The sequence below is a fragment of the Microtus pennsylvanicus genome, chromosome 17 (genome assembly GCF_037038515.1).
Source record: "Microtus pennsylvanicus isolate mMicPen1 chromosome 17, mMicPen1.hap1, whole genome shotgun sequence".
NCBI lineage: Eukaryota > Metazoa > Chordata > Mammalia > Rodentia > Cricetidae > Microtus > Microtus pennsylvanicus.
The window spans coordinates 28323441-28348986 of NC_134595.1; the positions used below are offsets into that span (position 1 = coordinate 28323441).

Below are 25546 nucleotides of genomic sequence, written 5' to 3' on the forward strand. Positions count from 1 at the left end.
ATCCACATACCTAAAGTTTTCTCCAAATTATGGACCCAAAACGCTATTAATCTCTGCTCAACCCTACAAGGCAAGGCCTGGCAAATGGGCCAGTATCCTAGGTCACTAGTCAGAGGCCATGCAGGGTGGACCAGGTGCTCTCTCCTTCAGGCTGGACACGGGATTCTGGAAATAGCATGCACTCAGAATGAGAAGTTGTACTACTCTCCTGACGAAAGGAACTGGACCCAAGGGCGCCAGAAACTGTAGCCTTTCACGCCCCTCAACTGTGAACGCCAATCATAGGTGCTTGGCCCTGGCCTAGTGGACAGACGCCCAGCGATGTCGCCAGCTACAGCCTTGCGGCTGTGAACCCGCTGCCGGCAAACAGGGACGCTGTGACGGCGACCCCGGGCCTACACCCCCAGTTCCCACGGCCGCGCTCAAAGCCCCAGTGCCAGAGCCGCACCCCCGAACGGCGCGCCCGCCGCGGGGCAGGGCGGGGCCCGGCGCGCCTGCGCACTCCCCCAGGCTTGGCGTCCCCGGCACGCAGCCCACGTGACCTGTGCCTTGCCCAAGATGGAGGTTGTAACCAGGCCTGGTCGGGCCCCCGCCTCAGTTCGCGCCCCTCTGCGCCCCCTTGGAGCATGAGACAGGAACTCATGCACACCGTTTTGACCCAGCCAGCGCCGCGGGCTGCCGAGCAGGTCTGGCTAAAACTTCCAGTCAGTGCCCGCCCCAGCTCCCTGCTCTTTCTCCAGAGCGAAGCTCCCATCGCTGGCGCCTACAAATCCTCAGTACGCCCCGCTCGCCGGGATTGACAAACCCGAGAGCCAATGGGGTTTTGAATTTTTGCAAGAGGGCGGGCAGAGGCGGAGCCTCTTTGTAGTGCCCTCGGAGTGGGGCCGGCTGTTGGGCTACTGTGGGGCGGGCTTAGGTCTCGCAGGCTAATGGGAGGGCAGCTGAGCGCTCGGAGGCGGAGCCGAGCCGTAATTGACGCTTTCTTCATTAGAAACCAGGCAGGGGGCGGGGCCGGCGGGGGGGAGGTGACGCAAGGCCGTTGAAGCCAATGGCTGACGGGCCGCCGGCGGGAGGGGCGGGGCCGGAGTGCCTGACGGGCGTAGGGCGCGGCCTATCCCAGCGCGGCTCTGCGCTCGAGGGGGAGCAGCATCATGGTTCAACGTGGGTCAATTTTTTGTGAATGAGGAGGGGAGGTTGTGGGGCCGCCGCCGCGGAGCACCATCCCCGCCGCCGCCCGAGCCCGAGCCCGCGCGCCTGCTCGCGCCGCCGCCGTCGCCGCGCCGCCTCACGCCCGGCCCCCTCAACGCGGCTGCTGTCGCCGTCGCCGCCCGAGCCCGCCCGCCCGCCGGCGGCGGCGCAGGCTGAGGAGATGCGGCTCGGAGCGCCCGAGCAGGGCTAGACGCGGCCCGCCGCCGCCGCGGTAAGCCACCGGCCGTCATTGTCCGCGCCGCCCGGTCGCTGGCGGCAGGTGGACGCCCGGCCCCGCCGAGGCCTCGGGGCCCTGCGCCGCGGGCTGGCGGGCGGGAGAGCGGCCTGCGCCGGCGGGCGGGCAGGTGGGCGCGCGGGGGCGGGGGCCGGGGCGTTTATGTAACTTTGTCAGCCTGTGAGTTTGCAGAAAACGCCCCTCGGCGACGGCTGGCGGCGGGGCGGGGGCCGCGGCTGGGCCCGGACCGCCGCTGGGCTGGCGAGGAGCTGCGCGAGCCCGGGAGGCGACCTGGTGTCCACCCTGAGCGAGGGTTCTAAAGGCACGGCCGTAGCCCACACCGCGGGAGTCGGTCGGAAAGGCCGGGTGTGGAGCCCGTGTTCTCCTTTAATGCACACCGAAAATTTGTTAATAACTTGCAGCCGCTGATAGCAGTGTTTTGGTTATTGCATGCTGTAAATTGACCTGCTGTGACACGATTTTCAAATAAAGCGTCGCAGAAATTAAACTTAAGTTATTTTAGAACTAATGACTTTCTTAACTAAATCCTAATTGCATTACTGTAGAGACCTACCTAATTGCTTTCCGAGAGCCACTCCGCCTGCCCGGGGAGGGAGGAAAGGCCTGTGTAGTCACTTTGCCTCCCTGCTTTTCTCTGCTCAGGCTTTTCTGCCTGTTCCCGCAAACCACCTAAGCATTTAAGGCCTCGGAGTATTAACGTGTAAACAGCCCCGCCGCACTTTGGGGCTAGGGGGATGCTGGCGGCTTGCACCTTGACCTGGTTTCGCTTTTTCCTCCATGATATGATCGTGGTTGCCGGGAGTTTTAATTGCTTCTGATAATTCCGTGCATTATTTCAGGACCGGTCTGATGAAAGCTAGTGTGGTGTGGTTTCAGAATCCAGTCAGAAAGGTGGTGGGGATAGTGCTTGGGGAGAGGCAGGGAGGTTGAATTAAGAAAACTCAGCTGCTTGTACACAAATATACACTATAGCAGTTACAAGGCAGCAAAAGTTATTGCAGAATTTTGCAGTCTCTATGGCAACACAATTACTCCATTATAATTGGAAATGCAAAATGCCACCCAGTTAGAAGTTCATCAGAATGGAGTTTTGGATATCAAAAATATGTGAGATTTAGTTAAAAATTCCTTTTTTCCCAGGTAGCTTCTGCAGCTCTAGTCTAGGTTCAGTTGTCTATTTTTAAGACCCATCCGCTTTCCCAGATCTGCCACTCCTCGGGATCTGTGGCATCTTTCCCCAGAAGAACTCCCCATTTGTGTGGGAGGGAAGTATTTTCATGCCTTTAAAAACACACACCCGACACACTGTAAGACTTCTATGGTTTTCTGTGTTCTGGCTTTTCTTTTAAAGATCAAATGCCTTCCTAAAGAGCAGTAATCACCCAGAAGAGGCTGGGTTTGCTAGAAGGCAGAGAGAGGTAACACTGCCCCCTTTAGGGGTCTGCCGTCTGCTTATAGGGGAGATGGGAGCGTTGTGGGGGAGGAAAAGGACTGTGGACTACAAGCAAGCCTGGAAGGCCTAGGGACCAAAGACAGATGTGACCAAAGCAGCCCTAGCCGGAATGTTCTGTGGTTAGCAGTATCAGAGAGCCGTGCAACATAAAACGCCCCTGAATGGCACCTCAGAAGCCGAGGGGCTACTGCTGCACGAGGTGGGTGAGATGACATGGCACTCTGTCTTCGTGGGTCTCCTGGCACCCAGCTTGGCTTCGGTTTCAAATCTGTGTTAGGAGGATGCCCCTCTTGATGTTTACCAGAAGAGCTGTAGTGCTGGAAGTTTCCACACATCGTGGGGCTGCTGCAGCTTAATTTCGTTATAACTCTTTCCTTTTAACTGCTGCATATTTTTGCCCAGTAATCGACTTCCATTTTCCAGCCTCATTGTGAGGTTTCAATGCAGCATGAATGGCTTTGAATTCCAATCCTTTGATGTTGGGGGTGGCACCGAAGGAAAGGCGACTTTGTGCCGTCCTAATTGCCAGAGCAGAAGAAAATTTCATCACTCCCGTCGAGCTCGTCCATGCCATTTTCTATTGAAAACGGATGGTTTTTCAGAACTCTGAGGCTGCCATAAGTAATACATTAATACCTGATGTAGGGAGCCAGGGAGATGCAGAAATGAGAGACACCTGCTGCTGCTGCCTGAAGATTGGGGTGGGGGCCTCAGTCCATAGTTTTGGTTGTCTCTGAGGCTCGGGGGTGACTGTGTAGACTTCAGAGGGTGAAGCCAAAGTTGAATCCATGAACCATTAGTTGTAACCCATTCTATTCTGGGGTAGGGGCCCCAAAGAGATTTTTGGTTCTCCAGTGACCTACTCTTCAGCCAACTCTGGGTATTAAGTGTGACCCTGACCTTTGAGGTTCATGGCAGATGACCGAGGGGCAGAGTCAGAAGTGCTGCTGCATTGGAGCAGACCCTGCTCCATGACTACAGAACTCACTGAGCTGAGGTCGGCTGTGTTCTGTCATGAGGTCCGTTGTTTGTTCATGGGCTCATGTGAATGCGCAGTATAGGCTTTGTCTTGGGTGGAATGTGGGCTGGCATCTGCAGCTGCTCTTGGCTTTGCTGCTGCCCTTGCCTCTCTGACATGTCTCCTTACTTCCTGGAAGGCCATACCAGGTCCACACAGATGGCCTCCACTGGAACCCTCCATGTAACTGAACTAGGTTAGAATTCTGGAAGTTCCCGAGCAGATGTCCTCTCTGGATCAGGGAGATTACACAAATCAGTAGCTAGTGTTTCATGAGCACGCAGTCAGGGCCATGGGCCATTCTTGGAGCACTTTCCAGTTTCCTTTATTGCTCCCATAGCTACAAGAGATGGGTGATGCTACACATCCTTTGATAGAAGGGATGTGTGAGAGGAGTGGCAGCCTTGCGTCCCAAAGGCTGAGTTCTTCTTTGCCTCTGCTTGAGGGCCAGAAAGATCCCGGTGTGGAAGGTCAGTGCTGTTGTTTGGACAGCAAGCACAGCTAGCTACCTTGAGAAGATAATTTGGAATACCTCTCCAGCGTAGTGTTGGGTTGTGTGTCCTTGCAGCTGTCACGGTTCTCTGGGTGTCATCTGGGTCAGGGAAGTAACGCTGATGTTCTTATGCTCTCTTACATTGTGTCTTCTGTGTGTGATTTTGGGCCAAGGGTAGCATTGAAAGGCTCTGGGTTCCATCCATAGCATTGCAGAAATTGAAAACAGAACAGTCCAATTGGGTTAGCCAGTGGTTTCTACATCCTCTTCCTTGCTTGGGTCTCTTGAGATCCGAGGCTGTCTGGGAGCAGGTGGTGGCAGCAGAAAACGGCCTGTGGTCTGTGTCCATCTTTAAACAGAACTGCTTAGTGTTCATTAGTAGTCTGTCAGTTACATGGGAAATTTTTATTGGAAGCATGCATTTGAGGATCACAAACTGAAAAACTACTTCATTTAAATGTTCTTACCCTAAAAGCAAGATAGAGCTTTAAGAGATAATATTTGCAGATTTAACAGTAAGAAAAAAGTCTCTGGTGAAAGACTCCATAACTAAGATTCAGAAACAAGAGAAAAGATACACAATCTATTTGGTCTTTATGAGATTAATGGCCAGTATATAAAGAGCTTTTGCAAACTAACAATAAAAGGATGAGCTTCCCTGTTACAAGATTAGGAAGGAATGCAAGTAGGCAGATCACAGCTAAGAAGAAAAGACTGAGCTTAGCTAATAACCCAGTGTACAGAAGATTCCATCTGTGCCCTTTGTATTAGTTCATTTGATAATAGCACCCAGGGTTGTGATAAGGATTCCTGTCCTATGTAAATTATATGTAACAATTGCTTAGACTGGGGCTTAGGCCGATGGAAGTAGAATGTAAGCACTAGGTATTACACATATTTGTTTTGTAGTGAGAGCAATATATACTGTCATGTAAAATGTTTAATTGTTCTCCAGGAAAGTATCAAAATGTGAATGGCCATTCATTCAAGTGGCAATTCTGTAGCTTAGAATTTATTCTGATGAAAGACTGTAATAAGCACATTATACCCAGGTACATGCGGGGCATGGACTGTGCCATTTAAGAAGTTCAGCTCTGTGAGTACCCTTGTTGCTCCAGAGGGATGCGAGGGGGGGATTCTGCCTGTGCATAGCAGGCAGGCAGGCAGGCAGGCATTTGGCCCAGAGCAATCTGCAGACTGGCCTTCTGTTTTTAAGAGTCTCCAAGGTGATACTGTTGGCCATTGGGATATCAGGAAAATGGGGCATAAGAGACTTTCATTGTGTTTATATGTGTTGGTGTTAGTTATACATTTTTGCAGTATGTAAAGTGGTGCAGTAGTTGTATTAAAACAGTTGTTAGTGCTCTATTTCTTTTTCTTTTCTCTTTTTTAAAGGAGAATAACCAGGTCTTTGGGAAGCTGGTAGATAGACTTAGCATGAGAAGAATCTGAGATTGTTGCTCTGAATCACTCTTAAGCTCTCCAAGGCGGAGCTGACCTCCTGGGTCTGCTCTGCTCCTGTGCAGTCCATGCTGCAGGCTGTTTCTAATGGACCTATGAAAGCAGGTTTCTACCTAACTCTCCATGCAGGACCTCCTCTCAAGGTTTCTCTGCAGGACCCAGAAAGCCTGTGGGTCCTTGCCTCTGGTTTCCTGACCTTCACTCATGGTGTTTCTCCCATTGCTGAGCTTTCACTGTGCTTGCTCTGCTTCCTCGCTCTGAGAGGTCGTCTTTGGTCTGGGCCTCTGCACAAACTGTTCCTGTTGCCTCTGTCTTGAGTTCATGTCTTCGCTTCAGTCTTCTATTCAACTTAGTTTAAAGGCCTTCTTGCTCTTTCCTCACGTTATCCAGTTGTGCAATTTCAATAGCTTATGGTGGCATTAGTTGTTTAATGTCATCTCTTGCTGGCTGAAGACTTGAAGGATTCAAAAGGCAAGAGTGCTTCATACCTGCTTTGTGCCTGGTCTATGGGCAGCTCAGGTACCTGATGAACACATGTGCACTGCAATGCAGGAATTGGATGCAGAGCTGGGTGAGGATGTACACCCAGTCCGTTGCCCCTGTGCTGTCTGCTTATGTTCTGGAATTGCCTGTTCTCTAGCCACCACCCCCTCCCCCCCAAGCATCTGGGAACTTCTTGCTCCTGATTTTGGAGATTACACGCTGTTAAGTAGATCCATAAATACAAGTGAAGTGGGTTCTGTGATGTAGCAAGGAGTGAGAGGCAGAAAGGACTTACACACAGCTGCCAAGTAGCAAATGGGCCATTGTGCCTGGCCAGGGCAAATGCTCCCAGCTTGTCCCATGGGTGGGTGGTGGGGGCTGGCTGTGGTATTCAAGGTGGCAAGCTGCTGCTCCTGTTAAAGGCATTTTCCCTGTTTGTTTTAATTTGGAATTAATAACATTCCTTAGTCATTTCTTATTTAACCTCATAATTTTAACATGATCCCTTAATATGGTTGCATACATAAACATTTTAGAGTCTGCTCTGTATAAAACTGCATGTTGAGCTTTGTTAGTTTACTGTTGTCTGTGAAGTATTCCATCTCTGTGAGTCAAGAGCTTTTGTTGGATTGATGTTTAAGCTTGAGACAATAAATCATCTATGGCTTGAAAGCCTGTAGCAGTATTCCTAGTGGGAGTGCTGTCCCAGTGGTGAGGGAATGGTGACTCCCTCATTGGCCTTACGGGCTGCTTTTTTGCTAGAGTAGTTCTTTTTGAAGCAGAAGTTTTTATGCTTCTCTTATCCTTGATCTCTGGTGCTGAAGAAGGTCCTGAATATTTCTGATGGATCTGCAGTTGTTTTCTAAGTATTCATCCTGCTCACAATGTGTCCAGGTTATCGTTTCAAACTAGACTTGGGTGATGGGACTCCGTTGAACATCTGTGTTGTGGCTGGCACAGAGGCCTGGAGCATCCCAAACCTCCTTCCTACCACCGGCCGCCAGAAAGAAACACAGGTGCAGATAGGGACCTAGGAAGAGCAACAGACATACAACAGGTGCTTAAGGTTACCATCCCAAGAATCAGGGTTGTGTGAAGCATGAAGAGGGGAGTCTGAGAGGGCTCCTTGTGGCTGGGGTGGTAAGAGGCCTGAGCAAGTTGGGGGGTAGGAGCATTTGTCTGAGAGTAAGTAGGTGTGGTCTTTTTGAGTCAGCCATAGTGGTGGGACTGCATCAGGGTGGGAAGGCCCTCATGGTGGAATGATGGCCCAGCCTCAGGGATTGCATAGCTGGAGTGTGTAAGCAGAGAAGAGCTGGGTATTCTTGTACTGGCTGCAGGGAGCTCGTCCTTGTGAAGGACTGCTGTGCCTTGCAGTGCAGTCATCTGGTGTCTAATGTGGCTGCATTCCTTGATTCTGTTTCTTATGCCTATGCCTGGCTTTGCTGCTGCTGTGCCTTACCTCTCTGACTGTGTTGAGACACATCTTCGAGGCTCCCAGGTAGCTCGTGGCTGGGATCTCTGCAGAGTATGTGTTAGGGCTAGGGTTTGAGCACCATCATGAAGGGCCCCCCTGTGCCAAGCTTTTGGGTCACACCACTCTGAAGCTGGAGCTGCAGACCAAGGGGGAGGGGATGGGGCTCAGTCTGTCTTTCAAGTATGCTGCTGAGAGCTTCCTCTATGGCCCACCCAGAACCTCTTAGAGAAGAAGCTTATTTAGGTCAGATGCTTGCTGGGAGCCAGTGGAGGACAACCTCTCACCTTGACATCAGTGTCTGCAGCAAAGCCATTGCTTGTTGGCTCATGTCATTGCAGTAGTGTGGCAGCTAGCAGGTTAGCAGCGTGTGGCAGGACACACAGTCTCTGCTCTTTATTGCCTAGGGGGCACCCTTTAAAGCTTGCTCACCTCCGAACTCATGCTAGAGCCCTGTGATCCACTAGGTGAGGTTTGGGATGTGGCCTCCTGGGCAGGGGGTACAGGTTGGCCAGTTAGGTCTAAGGTGCCCTTGGACTTTAAAGAGCTTAGGAAGTAGTTGGTAAATGCCACAGTGGGTGAGGCCCCTTTTGCTATGGTATTTCTGTGAAGTCCATACTAGATAGGACTGGCGTTGGTGATCTCTGTCCCCTTTTTGTTGGATACTCCTGTGCAGCTCCTGTGTTATACTTCCCTTGCCTCTCTGAGCTGGAGGGACACATCCAGGGCTGCCGAGTTCCCAACTTTTGCTTTTGCGGTGAGTTCCTTTTCCATAGCAGGTTATTGCCTTTCATTTTTACTGCCCTGGTCATTTTGCAATAGCTCCAGTGTCTCTTGCAGTTGTCAGCTGAAGTGGCAGCTGACCTGAAAGTTCTGTGCTTTGGTACCTATTGAAGTCCCCAGGCAGCAGGGCTGGCTCTTTTCTTCAGCAGCTGGCATAGAGCAAACCACAGTGCTGAGGCTCGTAGAAGAGCATGTTGGGATTTAGAGTTAGTCAATAGTCTTTCCTAAATAACCACATTTCCTATACCAGGATAGACTGTGATCATCATTTGGGTGTGCTTTGGTGACAGATTTTCAGAATCTAAGTGGGGATATAACTAGACAAGCAAAGAGAGGCCAACAATGGGATTTTACTTATCTGAGGTGCATTGTCTTCTGGCTCCTTGGGTGGGCTCATTACAGGTGTGGGATGTATGCGTGGCTCTGTTCATCGTGGTGCCATTGCCTGTGGGCTAGGATAGTGGTTTTGACGCTGACTTTCCACAACTCTTGGCTGTTGGAGACAGCTTGAGTGTTGAGTCAAACCTGAGTCGAACTCCCCAGCTTAGCCTTTATGACTTCCTTGTCTGGATGGCCTTTGTGCAGCTCATGCCATCTGTAGGATGGAGGGAGAGGAGACCCGTTGGAGGTTCTAGACAAGTGAGCACTCTTAAGGACTGGCCTTCATTTCCCTGTCTTTTTTCTCTTTCCTCCACCTTATGCTGCTCCTATCCTCTTTGCTTGAAGGCCTCTGGTAGGAATAGCGGGAAGGGCAGAACATGTCATCTGCAGGGATGTTGTTGGTGATTAGGCCTTTGATGCAACTGCAGGACTTTCTGAGGCCTGTGTTAGCTTAGGGTATCTCTGCATCTGCCAGAATTGTGGTTGGGAGGCCTCTCAGCAGGGTCATTTGGGAGCAAGAATTTCTCTGTCTTTTGTCTTTGCAGGGGCTGTTTTGTAGCTTGTGGATACCAAGGACTCGAGGGCTCAAGATAGTTGCTTTTGGAATGCTGTGAGCCCCTCAGGGCACTACTCTGTGTATTACAGTCCCTACCTGCAGGCAGGGCCTGGCCTATGATTGTAATTGTTTTGCCATTGAATCTGTGCAGCTCTTTTGTGTGATGTGTACCTGGCCAGTGGTGCTGTCCTGTCCCCCCGAGGGGCTGTGGAAGTGGCCTGATGACCTTTTTATGATAGATCTCTATTGTCAGTACACTACCTGGTATTGTGGAAAAGAACTGCTTTGTGGTCCTGAGCCACAAGTGCAGTTACTAAGGGTTTCCCTGTTCCTGCAACTGGGCGGTTTCCACCCTCCTCTTCACTGTTCCCCCTCGATATGAGCAAGAATCGCTGTCATCCTAGGCAAGCTAACAGTGACTAGAGGGACACTTCATGACAACATGCTCAGGATATGGGTGCTATAGGCATGTAACAGCATCTGGTGGCACAGCAAGGGACAGAGACCCTGTGTAGGACAAGAAGGACTGAGGAAAAGGCCATGGTCACTCTCCATGGGATTGCTGTGGCCAGCAGCATACACTCTGGAAGAAAGCCCCTGAGGAGTGGAGGTGTATAGAATAGGGGACCAGGTGATGTCCTTCTGAGATGACTGAAAAGGCAGCAAGCATATAGTGGCTCTGAATGTCAAACAGATCTTTCTGGTGTTAGCTTTCTCAGGTAGGGTCTCTTTGCACAATTCATCACTCACTTTGGAAATTGACTGGCCCACTTTCCAAAGTACAGATGAAGGAAGTTTCCAGCTGGGCGGGAGCTGTCTCCTCTACAATGTATTAAGGATTCCTCCCCCTATCCCCCTTGCACTTGATCTTAGAAAAGTCAACTTCATGGGTGACAGGGCCCTGCTAAGTGTCCCAGAAGTCCTTCACTGCATGCACTTCAGAAAGAAATGTCTTTGCCTCAGCAGAGTCTTGAGTTCATGCTGGTTGGTCTGGCTTTGGTCTTACAACATCTCTGAGTCAGGCACTGCCATGAGAACCACAGACTGCACTGTGTGGCTCAGCCTACATGCTGGTGCTGGGCTCGCCTCTTCCGGAAACTGACTAGGACATCAGCCTCCGCCTATGGAAATGGCTGCTGTCTAGAGTGAGGGAATGGGAAGGGATACTGAGGAGGGTGTCGGTTGCTAGGTTGTTGGAGCTCCTGGATCTTCCTTAGGCTCTGCACCAGTTCTGGAGCAGTCCTTGAGTGAGCTCGGGCTCATAGCACAAGCCATGTTGTACACTTTGCAGACCTGAATGAATCTCATGTGATCCTCTCTGAGGGAAGAACAATCTACTTAGGAGGTGGAGTGTGCTCAGCAAGGTCAGCTGGAGGGCCTGGGTGGGATTCTCCAGTGTCGTGTGCACATTTCTGCCATAGCGTCTTGCAGAGACAGGGTCGTGCTTTATTCACCTCCAGTGGCTAACTGGGGAATACAGATGACCTCAGAGAGGGACTGCGTACCTCCACATGGGTCCTATGGTGGCACCAGGTGGAAAGAGATTATATTGTAGAGACTGGTTGTAGTCCAGTGAGGTGAGTGTTCATGGCTGGGGTTCTAAGTAAACAGAAGGGTGGACAGCAGACCAGAGTGCCAGTAGCTGGGCTGCACAGAAGCACAGAGAGTAGGACATCCAGACCTACTAGCCAGCTTCTCTCTGTGGCTGGCCCTGGTCCTTATGGCTGTTAGATGCCTGAGGATACTTCTGCCACAAGGAGGGAGGAGTGGGCAGGCGCCAAGTGTCTCCCGAGAAGACATAGTACAAATACAGCTCAGGCCCAGACAGTGACCATGCTATACCCTTTCCTGTGTGCTAGTGAGGTTTTGGAAGGAATATACTTTGGAATTGGACCGAGGGGCTTCAGAGCCTGGGCTTTATGGTCCTCCAGCAGGCCACAGGTCAACTGTTCGGCATTTTGGCCCCAGTCTTCATTTACAGCATGGACAAGAGAATTTCTGTCTCTGAATATTTTGTTATTAGGCATAATGCAGAGGTTGGAATCCTAGCCCCTAACCTTACACCAGCATGAGAGGAATTAGCCTCGCTGCTTTCTGAGGCTCACATGCGTGGGGCCAGCTATATCTTCCTTTGCTTCTTTAGTGTCTAGCATGGGCCAGGCCCGGTGCTATCATTGTATATGGTCTCTATCCACCATAACTTGGATGCTTTTGCTTCTTGTCTAACATTGAAGAAGCTGATGTACCTAGTTTGGCAAGTTCCATGGTGAGAGCCATGGTTTCAAGTTGGCAGCTGCTCTGAGCCTGTGCCTTTTTTGCCTTCATATTAGTTGGGGTACACATGGAATAGTGCCTCAGTTGGAAGAGCACCCACTGAGTCTTGGGTGGCTATGTGTGGTTAGGGGCTTAGACTTTGAGAAACATGCCAGTGTGCATCTGGCATGGTTGTGTATGAGCTATTCTCTTGGCATTTGCCTGGCCTCTCCTGTTTTCTTGTCTGTACAACTAGAGTGGTGGGACCTTGCCATGGCTATGTTGTGTAAGGATCAAGTATCACATCCCTGGCAGCAGGCACAGGCTAGCCACAGATACGTGTGTGGAGGGAGGCAGCAGCTGTTTTAGCCTTGGTATGCTATGCCTAGTGTAGAGAGTATTCTGACCAGAGCGGCGCCTGCACACCCTTCACAGATTTCCTGACATAGGAGGCAGGGTGGAAGATTCTCTTAGAGGTCGTGTTGGTGGCCTATGTACCTGGGCAAAGGACACTGAAGACCTATACCATGGGTGGCAGGACTCAGGACAGGAAGTGGCCTTGTGGAACAGGCTGGGGAATGTTCTGCCTACTGGTTGATATTGTACAGGGCTTGGCAATTGCTTTGGCAGGTGACCTTGTTTATGCCATTGGTTAGCTACACTCCCATTTCTCTTTCTTCAGCCCTGCTTTAGCTCTGTGAATGCAACCCCTGATCCCATGCATGTACATAGATATGTGCACACAGCTATCATCATTTGCGTGTGTGCGGCACATGTGTGCACACACGCACGCACGCTTGTGAGCATATGCATATGTACATAGAGCCCGTATCCACTGTGAATTTAGATTTCTCTCATAGATTCCTGGTGGGTGAGGGTCAGCCAGTGCTCAGTTTTCCTCACCATCACTCACTGAGGAACTGAAGACTTGGGGACACTGTGCTTGTGGTGGTGGTTAGGGTGATGAGCTACTTACTTAGGGAGTATGGTCCTTACCCAATTCTTCCTCTGCATGGAAATGCTGGGCCTTAATCTTTAGAGCTAAGATACTGAGCAGTCCTCTCCAGGGCAGAAGTCCTAAGTGTCATCTCATTAAATACTCTTGAGTGGGCCAGGCTTTGGGCGGATAAGGCCTTGGTTTTTAGGCTTCAGAGATAGGCCAGGACTTACACTTAAATTTAGTGCTGACCTCTTTCCTTAGGGCATTCCTCTTAATTTTTCAGGTATAACTGTGGCCTCAGTCTTTGCCAGGATAACCCTGGAGTATGTCAGAGGATGCTTCTGTCCGGAGGACTCCACTCTCCATCTTTTTGTGGCTCCATATTGTCCATTTGGATGTTCTTGGAATCATCCAGGGCACCAGACTTTGTCCCTACTTGGCTTGCCAGTTCTGGTGTCCATGGAAATTTACCTTATTCATACTCTTCCTTGGAAGTTAGCCTCAAAGCTGTGTTTCATGGGTCATTCTGTGGCCAGGGCTCTGTGACCCAGTCCTGGTGGTCTTGGTGTTATTTCTGCCTCTGGTGCAATCTCTTTCCCTGTCAGTACTGATGATCCTTCTTCCTGTTTCAGGGTTGACCCTCCCCTGGCTATGACATTGACTTGTCATGTGATTGCTCCAGGGATGCCTTCCTGGCTTGGACCTGATCTTCCCTCAGACCCTAGCCTCTGGTTTTTCTACTTGTTACCCTGTTCTCATCCTTTTCCCCTCACGCCCGGTCATGCCATTGTCCCTCTAATATCTGCCTCATCTTCAGGTTCTCTTGGCTTCATTCAGCCCCCTTAAGCGGATTCCTTCCTATATCCTTCCTCAGTGGACACATTGCCTTGGCCCTGTTTGGGAAACTCTGGGCTTTTCTGCTCCAGGCCTTTATGAATTCTTGCCTTGGGCTAGTTTGTATTGTTAGGACAGAGCTGCAGGTGATTGCCCTAGTTGTCTCTGATGGCCAGACAGTACACTTCTGACTCTAGTGACACTGTCACAGCCTTGGTACTGACTGTTGTCCTTCTCCTGCCCTCTTGGTGAGTTGTGAGGAGTGGTGGTGAAGGCCACGATTATAGGGTCCAAGGCATGCCATGCTACCTCTTCCTGTCCAGGAACCGAAGCAGGTGTGTGCTGCTCTTATACAGCTAAGTCTCATGCCTAGAGTTATTCACAGGCTTGAGGCTGGGAATAGGTTGCCTCTGGGCACCTGTTCTTCATTTTCTTTTGTTTTTGTTTATTGGTTTTTTTTTTTTTCAAGATAGGTTTTCTCTGTGTAGCTCTGGCTGTTCGGGAACATGTTCTGTAGACCAGGCTGGACTTGAAATCAGATTCATCTGCCTCTGTCTCCCAAGTGCGAGGTTTAAAGGTATGTTCCAACACATCACTGCCCATCCTACCTTCTCCATATTGAGCTCTCTTGTTATTAAACTGGCAGAAGGTGACCAGAATCCCCTTACATTTGGACCTTGAAGGGCTCCAGAACTGAGTGCGTCCTCCTTTTGAGAGTAGCTGTCCTGCTTGTCCCAGTGTATTGAGAAGAAGAACACTTTCTCTGCCTCCTGGTATGAGGGAGGCTAGGAGGCAGCAAAGTTCAACTAAGACGTGTGCATGGTTAGTGCTGGAGAGAGGGGTGGGGAGTGTTTGGACCCTAGTCATGTGAGTCCTGATTCCTGAGAGAATCATCTGAAGAACAGGGCATACCCCGTGAAAGTCAGTCTTGGGTCCTTGTGTATACACACGTGTGTGTGTGTGTGTGTGTGTGTGTGTGCGCGCGCGCGCCACGTAGTATTTGTTTTCTCCCTCCTCTGGGCTTACTTGTATTCTTGCACTGGCCCCTACCCACATCAGTGTGATAACCTGGAAGACGTATAAGGAGACATTTCTTGTCGGTATGTCCTTGACCTGTGGATTCATGAATGTGGAAGTTTATCTTAAACTGCTAAAACCTCATCCTTGGCCAGACGTGGTAGTGTACGCCTTAATTCCAGGACTCTGGAGACAGAAGTAGGCAGATCTCTGAGTTTGGGGACAGCCTGGTCTACAAAGTGAGCTCCAGGATGGCTAGGACAGTGACACAGAGAAACCCTGTCTTGGAAAACAAAAACAAAATTACTCTAGGCCATATTTAATACAGTGAACATTTTAGGGCTAAAAGCAGAAGGGCCCTGGGAGTGTGCTTCGCAGCCAGTATGTATGTGGTAAAGCAGCCAGACCCATCTTAGCAGTCAGCCCTTGCTCCTTTGGAGGAAGGGCAGTTCCTTTTTATTGAAGGCTCCCTCACAGAGAGGGGATAAAAACCTTCCAAATGCCATTTTGCACATATCTGGAGGGATTATGGATCTTTGGAGCCCACCAGATATCCTGGCCATCTCAGATTAAGAACATGTGGTCTTTTAGACACTAGGTACTTAAAACCTGCCTGGGTCAGTGTGGCTTGGCATGCAACCAGTACTTAGCAGCCATGGTCAGAGGTGCCCTGGGGTCATTTCTTTCTCCCTATACAGGGTGTTGTTGGAGGAGATAGGACACTGCACCCCGTTACTCAACCACTGCAGAGGCGAGCTGACCAGCTGAGATGCCAGTGTCTATTGGTTCCTTGAGCGTGTACACAGGTGCATCTGTCTCTCAGCTTCTCTCCCTTGGTTTCTGCTCTTGTCCTTCTTGGCCACAATTGGTACGGCTTACCCAGGGATTAGATTTTTCCGCACACTCTGCAGAATTGTATGGACTTATCAGCATCTTCTTTCTTATTCCATTCTGTACCTGTCTGTCTCTTTTCTCTTTCTTGTATGGGTCAGCCTCTAAGTCCTGCTATCTGAGAGGAGCATTGTGAGTTGGATGGGGTGGGGTTGTCTTTCATCAGAACAGGGAAGACTGTTTGCCTAGTCCTTCAATGTATTGGGTTTGGAGATGAACTTTTCTTGGTTGCCCTACCCATGGGCCGTGTCCTTGGTGTGTATTTCTCTGAGATTCTTGGAAGGTTCAGTTATAAGGTACCCAGTCTTCCCAGATGGTTCCATTTGGTTAAGAGAGGATTCCGCCTACCTGAACACGGTTAGATGAGTTTTCTAGGTCTGACACAGTCTCTGCACAGATTCCAGACTCACAGTTTGCTGATATCTTGCTCATACTCTGTATCGAAGTTTGTGGCTGACAAAGGTCTGTACAAGGCTGCACCTCTTACGGGAAGAGCAGGGCCAGGCCCCACTAGTGAGGGGCAGTGCTGGACCTACGTGATACGGGATTTTCCTGAGCATTTGGGATGGGGTGGCACAGGAACCAGGTGTCTTCTGGGTACTGGGGAAACCAGAGCAAGATGAGTGTGCTGTTAGATAGGTGCCTTTAGCATGGGTATATTAATCTCAGAGGTACCTTTCATTTGGCCTTAGAGAAAGTAGAAGCTGTCACTTAGGTCGGGCTGTGTCCAGGACGCTCTGGCCCACCTCTCTCTGTTGTGGGGATCTCTGGAGAAGTGGGCAAACCTACATAGAGGGGAGGGCCCTACATCTCTTGGGGTTTACCCTCAGTTTCTGTGAGGTGAACCATCCAGGTTACTACTTGGTAGTCCTCCATTTACATGATCAGAAAGGTATATAATAAGAATTTTGTTTCTGATTGCCTGAGAATTTTTATTGAAGCATTTCTAATACCATTAATATTAAGGGAATAAATTGAAAGAATAGATCAGCAATACAAATAAGCAGTTACTGTAATTGGGAAAATACTAATGATTTAATTTGCATATGCGGCAGAAGCATTTTTTATGACTGCCTTGATAATAAAAGACAGGCTGAGTAGCACAAATGCAAGCAAATGAAGAAATCCATTAATTCTCCTATTCATTTAAAAAATGGTATTCCCGGCTTTTACAGTGACAGTTTAATAATTAGGGTGCCTAATTTTAATCTGTTCCGTGGGTGCACACCCTGACTAGCTTGGGCAGCCAGCTGCCAGTGGTAGGATTCTGTGCTTGACTGAAAGAGTGCAGGAAGCTGGGGTCCTAATATTGAAGCCACAGTGATATGATACTGTTGGCTATGTGATTTCCATTGCTATGGAGCATGTGAGCCAGTCTTGTTGGAGACTGTGTGGTGACTTGAATCACTCAGGGTTGAGTCTGTTGGAGGGTTCTCTTCCGTAGGTGTTTTTTGATCCGTCCTTCCCCAGGAACCATTTGACAGTGAAGGAGGTGGTCTGGGTTGTGATAACAAGCTGTGCTTGTGGTACACCCTCATTCCCACCCTGCCCCTGCCCCTACCACTTAACTCAAATGCTGCCAGTACTGGCCCAGAAAGCCCTGATATGAACACTTCTTGAACATGAGACACAAAGGACACTGCAGTAGTGGAGGGTGGATCAGCTGCACAGTCAGAGAGACTAAACCGCTTGGGGGTAAGTTACACACGTCACTTCTAGTTTGGGGGCGAGGAAATGAAGTCATCTCTCATTTACATATTTTGCATTTGAATGAAGTGTACCTTTATCCCTTCCTTTTCTGATCTTTTAATTTTTGTCTCTAAGCTTTGGAAGATGGGTCTAGATTCCCTAGAACTTTAGTTTCTTAGCAGAGCAGACAGATAGTTAGAGATAACAAAGAGGCTTATTTGTGTGGTAATAACTATACAGCATGAAAGGAGACTGCTCACTGTAGTGCGTTTTTAGAGTATGCAAAGCAATGCACCGAGAGTCCTTGGTCTTGCCCTGCAGCTCCCAGGCTGCAGTTTCCATTGCAGTGAGGAAGAAAGGCAGTCAGTAGGTGACATGTCACACTGAGTCCATGATTGTTTCCTTCACTATGACATGATATGCTTCTCCCATGTGTGACAGTTCCAGTTTTTGTAAATACATGTACATGTTCTGAAGTTGTGTGTTGTCTACTGTTTGTCACCAGTTATTTCACCAGTAGCCGGAATGTGAACACAGCTTCTGTTCTCGGCATCCTGCAGGTGCCAATGAAGGTGCCGTCACTGTTTACTGCTACGCTCTAGGAAGTTTACATCAGTGCCTTGTTCTCTGAAGTGGTCTATAAAGGCTAAGTAGAAGAGGACAGGCAGCATGGCTTTTGAATGGAGGGGATGTAGAAGTAATGAACCCATATAACCAAGTAACTTGACAATTTATTGGATTTGTGTGTAGCCTTTTAAAATAAAAAAGTGTGAAACTTGACTCTAACCATCTGTAGGTGTACTGTTCAGTAGCATCAATTCACAGTCATAACCAAATGCCGAGTATTCTCAGAATTCAAACTATACATGCTGTTATAGGGTTGAAAGATGAGTGGCTTTTATAAAATGCAGGTTCTTGTTGGTCCCATGGTGAGCTTAAACACTTGCTCAATCCAAAACAAACAAACAAACACAAGATGGGATGAGACCAATGATTGTAAGTGTTGTGTGTATATACAAGCGGTAGCAAGAATATGTGATATGTAACTAGTTTATATTTAGTGGTTAATAATGCGTAGCATTGTCTAATTGCAAAGTACATTGAGTGTCTACATGGGTGTATGCATGAGTCTGTACCTGTGCAATTGACTAGAGGCCTTTGGGGAACAAGATCCATGAGTCACTGCAGAACTTGGACCTTTTCACCGTTAGTCCTTGCTGACAAGGCCCAAACCTTCAAACCTGATCAGGCTGTCTGCCTTCTTTCTCTACATGAATCAAACTCAGCTGTTGGCCTTGGTGCTCAGGAGTCAAGTTTGAGACTTTGCATTGTCTCTGTCCTGGGTTATGCCCTCCTTTTTCATGCCTGGTCCTGGCCCAATGGGAATTGGTGCTGCTAGTAGGGGCTGGGACAGTGACTCCTCACCTCACTCCTGACTGAAGCCTGTGGTGATCTGTATTTATTTGTCTTTTCCCTGCAATTACCATGTGGCCTAGACCTGGGGAATTGCTTGTCGTTGTCCAGCATCCTCAGTACCTCTGAGAGGGCCAGATCTCATTCACAGACATTATTGCTCTTTCTCAATGACCTATGATGAGGCAGGTGCTATTAGCTGATTCCTAGTGTTCTTCAAGTTTCCAATGTGGAGAACTATCACATGGCCCTGGAGATACAAAGCCTGCATCAGGGCTCAGCCCAGTCAAGCTCAGCTCAGCTCAGTCTGGTGCTCTGTAGGGCCTTTTGGGGATGGAACCCAGGTGGTGTGAAGACAGGGTGAGGGTGACGAGTCCATGAGCTGGGAGGGCAGCTAAGGCAAGAAGACCATAGACCACATATCCTGGAGCAGGTGATTTGAAGGCTGTGGCACTTAGCACCCCCTCCAAGGGTCAGCTTTCTTAGATAGTAGCAATCACATCTGGAGGACTGTGCTAGGCCTGCCCTGTGCAGAGAAGACTGGAAGAGATGGGCAACTGGTAGCCCTGTAGGCAGGCGGGGGCTGATGTTGGATACTGCCTGCTCAGGTATTTAGCACTCATTTATTAATCACCACCAGCACTACACTGTCATCATGATGAGTTTTTTATTTTCTGGCGGGCAGCCTGCTCATGACCAGAGCTCACATACCTGAACTTGCAGTGGGACCCTAGTATTAGTATTGAGTCCCACTTTTTTCAGACTTGGCCCAACTCTTCTCATGTACTCTTATGCCCTTTCAGTGATAAGTCTCAGTTTTCCTCTCTTCATCCCTGGAGTTTTCTGCCTCCCAGCTTTTGCTCCTCTAATTTGTCTTTAGGAAGGGCAGGCCTCTAAGACTGCCTTTCTACACCTTGCCTGCTTCCACCCAGGAGTTCATTACTTTTGGCACTTTACACTACATGACTTGCCCTATGGAAGCATGTTGTTCCAAAGATCCCCATGTGTGATCAGTGGGTTGGTACAGGTCATCTTTCCTTGAGAATGGAGGGCTTGGGAGTTGGGTGGAGCTGGAGGTCTGCAAAGTTTGTTTTTGAAAGACCATTTTATCAGAGGCAAATCTTCTCAGAGAGGAGAGTAAGATATACACATACCCTCATTGGAATGAAAGAGGATACTCAAAAGACAAGTATCCTGGGTCCCTAGTGCAGCCTTGGGATAGCTGCTGAGAGCAGGCAGCTCAAGGGCCTGCAGATAACATTAGGAAGTCCTTTGTGCAGGGAGGTAAGGCTATGACCCTATAGCTAAGCCTCTCAGTATAGTAGTCTTTTGGCACTGTCTGGGTATGTGTGTATAGCGTGGAGACTGGCAGGGTGTGTACACCATTCTTGGACAGGTTCTTAGCTTCCTTGCCTCCCAGACCCCCCATTCCATCTTCTCTTTGTTGGAGGTCATTACTTTATCCCATCTACACACTTGCCTCTTCTTGATGCTCCTTGGTGTTCTGGTTTATTGATTGATTGATTGATTTTTTTGAGACAGGGTTTCTCTGTAGCTTTGGAGCCTGTCCTGGAATTAGCTCTTGTAGACCAGGCTGACCTTGAATTCATAGAGATCCACATGCCTCTGCCTCCCAAGTGCTGGGATTAAGGCGTGCGCCACCACTGCCTGGCTCCTTTGGTATTCTGTCCCTGACTGTAGTGTCTGCTGGGTTTTTATCTTCCTCCAGGAGCACAGGTCTTGGCGCTGTCACACACAGCAGTGGCAGTGCTTTTCTGTGGCCAGCTCAGGAAAAGGTACAACCACATAGGCACAGCCTAGTCCACGTCTGTGTCTTGACTGCAGGTCAAGAGGGCACTGGCCCACATACGTAGGCTGAGGGAAGAGACGGGATACTGTGCCTTCTCTTTATTCTTTTTGGAGAATGGGAGAGAAAGTGTTTTGCATTTTATAAAACATTCATTTAAAATGAAAGGCTTTGTGATTATGACAGACACCAGGCAGGTGAGGTGGCCTTCGTATGGTATGTGGAGTCATTGCTATAGCCTCAACACAAGAGGGAGTCAGGTAGCATCATGCCTATGATCTACTGGGTGGATCCTGCTTCTGAACAAGTCTGTGATGCTCCTGATGAATCAGATCTTTCCCTCTGTATGTGACTTCTGCCCTAGCAGGACCGACTGCCAGTTCTGCCCCTTATCAGCTGGTAGTGACAGAATGATGGATATTGGGCTGGTGAAGGTGTGGCCATGTGTGGTTTGTGGGGTCTCCAGGTGGAGACAGAGCAAGAGCTGAGTTGCTCTTCTTTACTCAGGGAGGGGGATACACTGAGGTGTGTGGCTTTCGGCAGAAGACAGCCTCCCACCACAAATCTCATGAGAATTCCAGTAGGCACCAGGAGAATGTTGGGCCTTGTTTAGGCTACAGATGCAGGAGTTTTGTGAGCAGATGTTGGTTGACTGGACACACTTGGGGGTATCACGCTACATGATGTGGGAAGTGCCATTTTAGTTAGCAGGTGGCATTGGGACCATGGTGGCCATGCTGTCCTTGTTGCTCAACCAGATCATTCTCTTTCAGCTCATAGAAGCCAGTACAATAGGCACACTGGCTGTGAGTCACTGACAGGAAACCCAATGCCACACTTTGTGTGCTTGCTTTTTGCTGTCTTGTTTTAATTTTTCTCTTGTTTTCTGTTGCTTGAAGTTATATTTTCCACCTTCTCTTACTGTCGTCATCACCTTCATCATCACAGTCATTCCCTTTTAGCAGCTGTCTCCTTTGCTCTCCTTTGTTGGGATTTCAGTTGATTCCTTGTGGCTGAAGGTTCTGACACTTACCCAGCCTGATTCTGGATTTCTTTGTGGGATTTGGTTTTGGTCTTTGTCTGTGTAGTCTAGGAGCATGTCAGTCAGTCATTGTCCACAGCATCTTGCTTTTCTGGCATATCTCCTGTGTGCTGTGTTACCTCAGTGGCATCTAGTCTTAGTGTTTCTGCTTCTGCTTGATCATTGTCCTGGTTATCACTTAAGTGGTGAATTGTCTGTTTATATAAATCTAAGATGGATTCAGATTCACACTTAAGTAGCTCACCGGGTGTGGGGGTACAAAAGCTTTTGGGCTTATTTCTCATCCATTCAGGTCCTGTAAGCTGCCCTAAACACCTCCGTTGATATAGTAAGAATTCCACCGAGAGCAGGCAAAAATATCCTCAACCTACTCAATGAGTAGATGAAAATTTTGGAAAATGTTTGACAAATAGGAGCCATGCTTATGTAGAGTTTCACAAACAAGAGAGGCCAATTCCAGAGTAGGTGAGCTTCAAGGGCAGCTCAGGAAGGAGCAGACTGCCAGCATACAGAGCACTCCGGTATCTTGTGCTCAGATACCGGACAGTTAGAGGCCGCTGTAGGCACAGGTTGGTAGAAGAGAGAGAACCAGTGTCCATTTCAGGAGGGGCTGTGGCTACCCCTGTTCGGTGTGACTCACTCAATCCCATGCCCCACTCTACCTTACTGGTGTAGAACCGAGGTATAAGCTTCTCTACTCTCCCCGTCTCCAGACACTGCACAGGTGGTAAGATACTTGGAGGGCAGTCTGTGTACAGTTGTAAGATACTTGGAGGGCAGTCTATCTGTGTACAGTTGGTGGTGATGAAATGAGTGCACCGGGGTTGGTGTGTTCTGGAGGTGTGACTGAATGAATGGGCTATGAAGGAGTCTGTGTGACAAGCCCATGTTTTAAAGCACCGTAGATACCTGGTATGGGCACATGCATCTTGAAGTAGAGGGGCATACCACTGGGACCCACAGGATGAAGGCTGCCTATTGAGCTGTGGTGAGAAAAGAGAGAACCCGATGCTCTCATTCTTGTGTGCTTGCTTGACTGTCCTCACATAGTGTCTGGAAAGTGCCACAGTACCCTGGAGAGAGCAAATCACAGAAGCATGCTGGAAAAAAAAAGAATTGATTTTCCACTCTCTGAAAAGACTTTGGGGTCCTCAGAGGCTTCGGAATGCACTGAGAACTGCTACTCAAGTGGTGTCTATGTGGTTGGAGATGGGAACTCATTGTTACTGTTTTCCATCTGTGACACTATAAGTGAGGCTTCTATACAGGTGTCTGATACTGCCCCAAGTTAGTGTTTCGAGTACCTTCTTCTCTATCAGGATGGCGCTCTGTTTACTAGTTCAGGGCAGTGGTGGCACACACCTTTAATCCCAGCACTTGAGAGGCAGAGGCAGGCGGATCTCTGTGAGTTCGAGTCCAGCCTGGTCTAGGGCAGGCTCCAAAGTTACAGAGAAACCCTGTCTTGATTTAAAAAAAAAAAAAGCGGATAGAAGTGGATGTATTAGTTTTCTGCTCTGCAATTAGACACCCTGGCCAAGGCAATTTATGGAAGAAAGAGTTTATTTTGGCTTAATGGGTCTAGAGGGCTAGGAGTCCATCATGGTGGGGAAGCATAGCAGCAAGTTGCAGGCATGGCAGCAGGAGCAGGAAGCTGCTTGCACAGAGCAGAGAGAGCAACCTGCAAGCTGCATAGTTCTTTTAACTTCATAGGCTACCCCAAGTGATGGACTTCCTTCAGCAGGACCGCACCACGTAAACCTCCCCAAACAGTGCCACCAACAACCTGAGACCAAGTTCAAATGCCTGAGACGATGGGGGACAATTCTCATTCAAACCCAGAGTGAGGCTTTGAAGCCATTTGCTTTCTGCTCTGGGATCCTGTGTGGGTCATTGATAAGTTTTGGGTTTTCCTTGGGTGTTACAGTCACCTACCTGGGACATCCTGGCCTTTTGTTTGTTGCAGTTTGGTATTGAATAATGCATAGGATCCCGTGCTAATCTGGGCCTCCTCTAAAGTCATTCTCCAAAATTGTTTCATTTTGCAGGCAAAGGAAACAAGTATTATTTTATCTGAATGTTTGATCCAGTTGAGCCTTTAATGAAGAGTTTATTTTACCAAGAAGTTTGTACATGTTACAGATCATGGCCAGAATGTGGGTGTTCGTCATTTGTAACCTCAATGTAGAGTAGCAGTAACTGGACATGGCCACCAGCAGAAGGATCCATAGATCTTTTGTGAAGAAAGTATGTCAGGCCCTGAGGATACAGCCAGGTTGCTGCCCCTGTTCTGTCTTCGTCATAACTTCCAGCATCTGATCTCTTGTGCACTGGAAAGAACCATAGCCCTCTGTGCTGGCTCCCCTTTTCTCTCTCCACTCCTTTCCTCCCTCCCTCCCTGGTTCCCTCTCTCTCTTTCAAGATAGGGTTTCTTTGTTTAGCCCTGGCTGCCCTGGAACTAACTCTGTAGGCCAGGCTGACCTCGAACTCTGAGATCCCCCTGACTCTGTCTCTTGAGTGCTGGGATTAAAGGCGTGTGCCATCACTGCCTGGCTGTGCAGCCTTTCTCAGCTTGTCCAGACTCGTCTTGTGGATTTGTGAAGTACTACATATTTTATAGAACTCAGTGAAGTGGGATTTTATTACTTTCAAGTATGGCATCTATTATGAAAGTAAATATAAATGTCTCCCAACAAAATATGGGGAAAAATCTGTAGTCTTTCACTGTGTGAAGCCATCTATCACAAAATGGCACACATAAAACAAAATCACCAAACCTTAAAGCCCATATTTCATTTGCTGAGGATAAGAGGGCTTACTAAAATGCTTACTATGTAAGTAAGAGGAGTCATACAATTAGCAGTTCATTTTTGCTTAAAATTTATTTAAATTTTAATTAATAACAATTAATAATTAATAAAATTCAGATTAAAGTAAGCATTTAATCAAAACAAATAATTTAAACTATTTCATACACATTTTTTTCTTTTTGATCATCCCAACTCAGGTCTTTCCTTGCTATCTGTGTGTCATGTGCATCTTCAACTCCTTTTTGTGAGGTTTCTTTCAAGGGAGAATGGCAGGTTTCTTGTGCATATGGAGATTGTAGAAGGTAGTGGCAAGAACTACTATCAGAGCCTGGCGGTGGCCGTGCACGCCATTAATTCCAACACTCAGCCAGAGACAGGCGGATCTCTGTGAGTTGGAGGATAGCCTTGTCTACAAGAGCTAGTTGCAGGACAGGTTTCATAGCTACAGAGAAACCCTGTCTTGAAACACTGAAAAAAGAAAGAAAGAAAAAAAAAAAGAACTACTGTTAGTTGTTTATTCGCTAGTTAGAGAACCAGGTGAGGAGGGGCACGCTGACAAGATAGGCACGTGGGTATCGTTTTGGACTTCTATGACAAAAGATGGCTGCCTTTGAGGAACTGAGCTACATCTCCCAGTCTTTCATGAGGTTCAACCTTTGTGAGAACATGACCGCAGCCAGAAAGTATGTGGGCTGTACGTTCCAGTCATTGGCCTTGCCTGTCTTCACATAGACGGGAGCAGTTACCACTCCCTTGTTCTTCCTATATTTCCATACTGCGCTCCAGGATGTTCTAGGCTTTAGAGCAGTATTACCTGGTTACAATTTTATATTCATGTCACTACCCAGCACAAACCATGCATGTCTGCCTGCTTCTGCTTGATATCGCAAAGTGCGATCTGTCTGTGGCTGTGTGAAGGTACAGTTTTATTCCTGCTGTAGAGCATTCTATAATATAACCAACATCTATCACAGATAATGCTGATATATCCTTGTTTTTTAATTTTTATTTTTTAAGTCAGAATATCATGTAGCTTCAAAGTTACTACGTAGCTGAGGGATGATTTCAGACTCTACCTCCCCAGTTCTGGTATTACAGGTATCTACCACCGCACTCTATTTATATAGTGCTGGAGATCAAGTTCATGGCTTTGTTCTTGTTAGGCTAGCTAGTTCGTCCGCTGAGCAACATTCTCATCCCACTTCTCCATCTTCATGGGCAGGACTAGAGAACAGGTTGGGACTGTCTTGGAATGGCTTTAATGGGGCACAGGATTTGTGTGTTACTTCCTATCACCCAGAGATTTGTTT

At 48.5% G+C, this 25546-nt stretch overlaps 1 protein-coding gene across 7 annotated transcripts in view; it reads left to right on the forward strand.

Annotated features, from left to right (window-relative positions):
* Positions 1-577: 577 nt before the first annotated feature.
* Hdac4 (histone deacetylase 4) overlaps positions 578-25546 on the forward strand; it is a 263727-nt gene continuing 238758 nt past the window's right edge. For 6 of the 7 annotated variants that reach the window (XM_075952183.1, XM_075952187.1, XM_075952186.1 and 3 more), the window contains exon 1: positions 1137-1420. The gene's annotated coding sequence lies outside the window, so the exon portion shown is untranslated. Of the gene's footprint in view, positions 687-1136; positions 1421-25546 lie in introns of those variants that run through there. The other variant, XM_075952184.1, reaches the window with a different exon arrangement.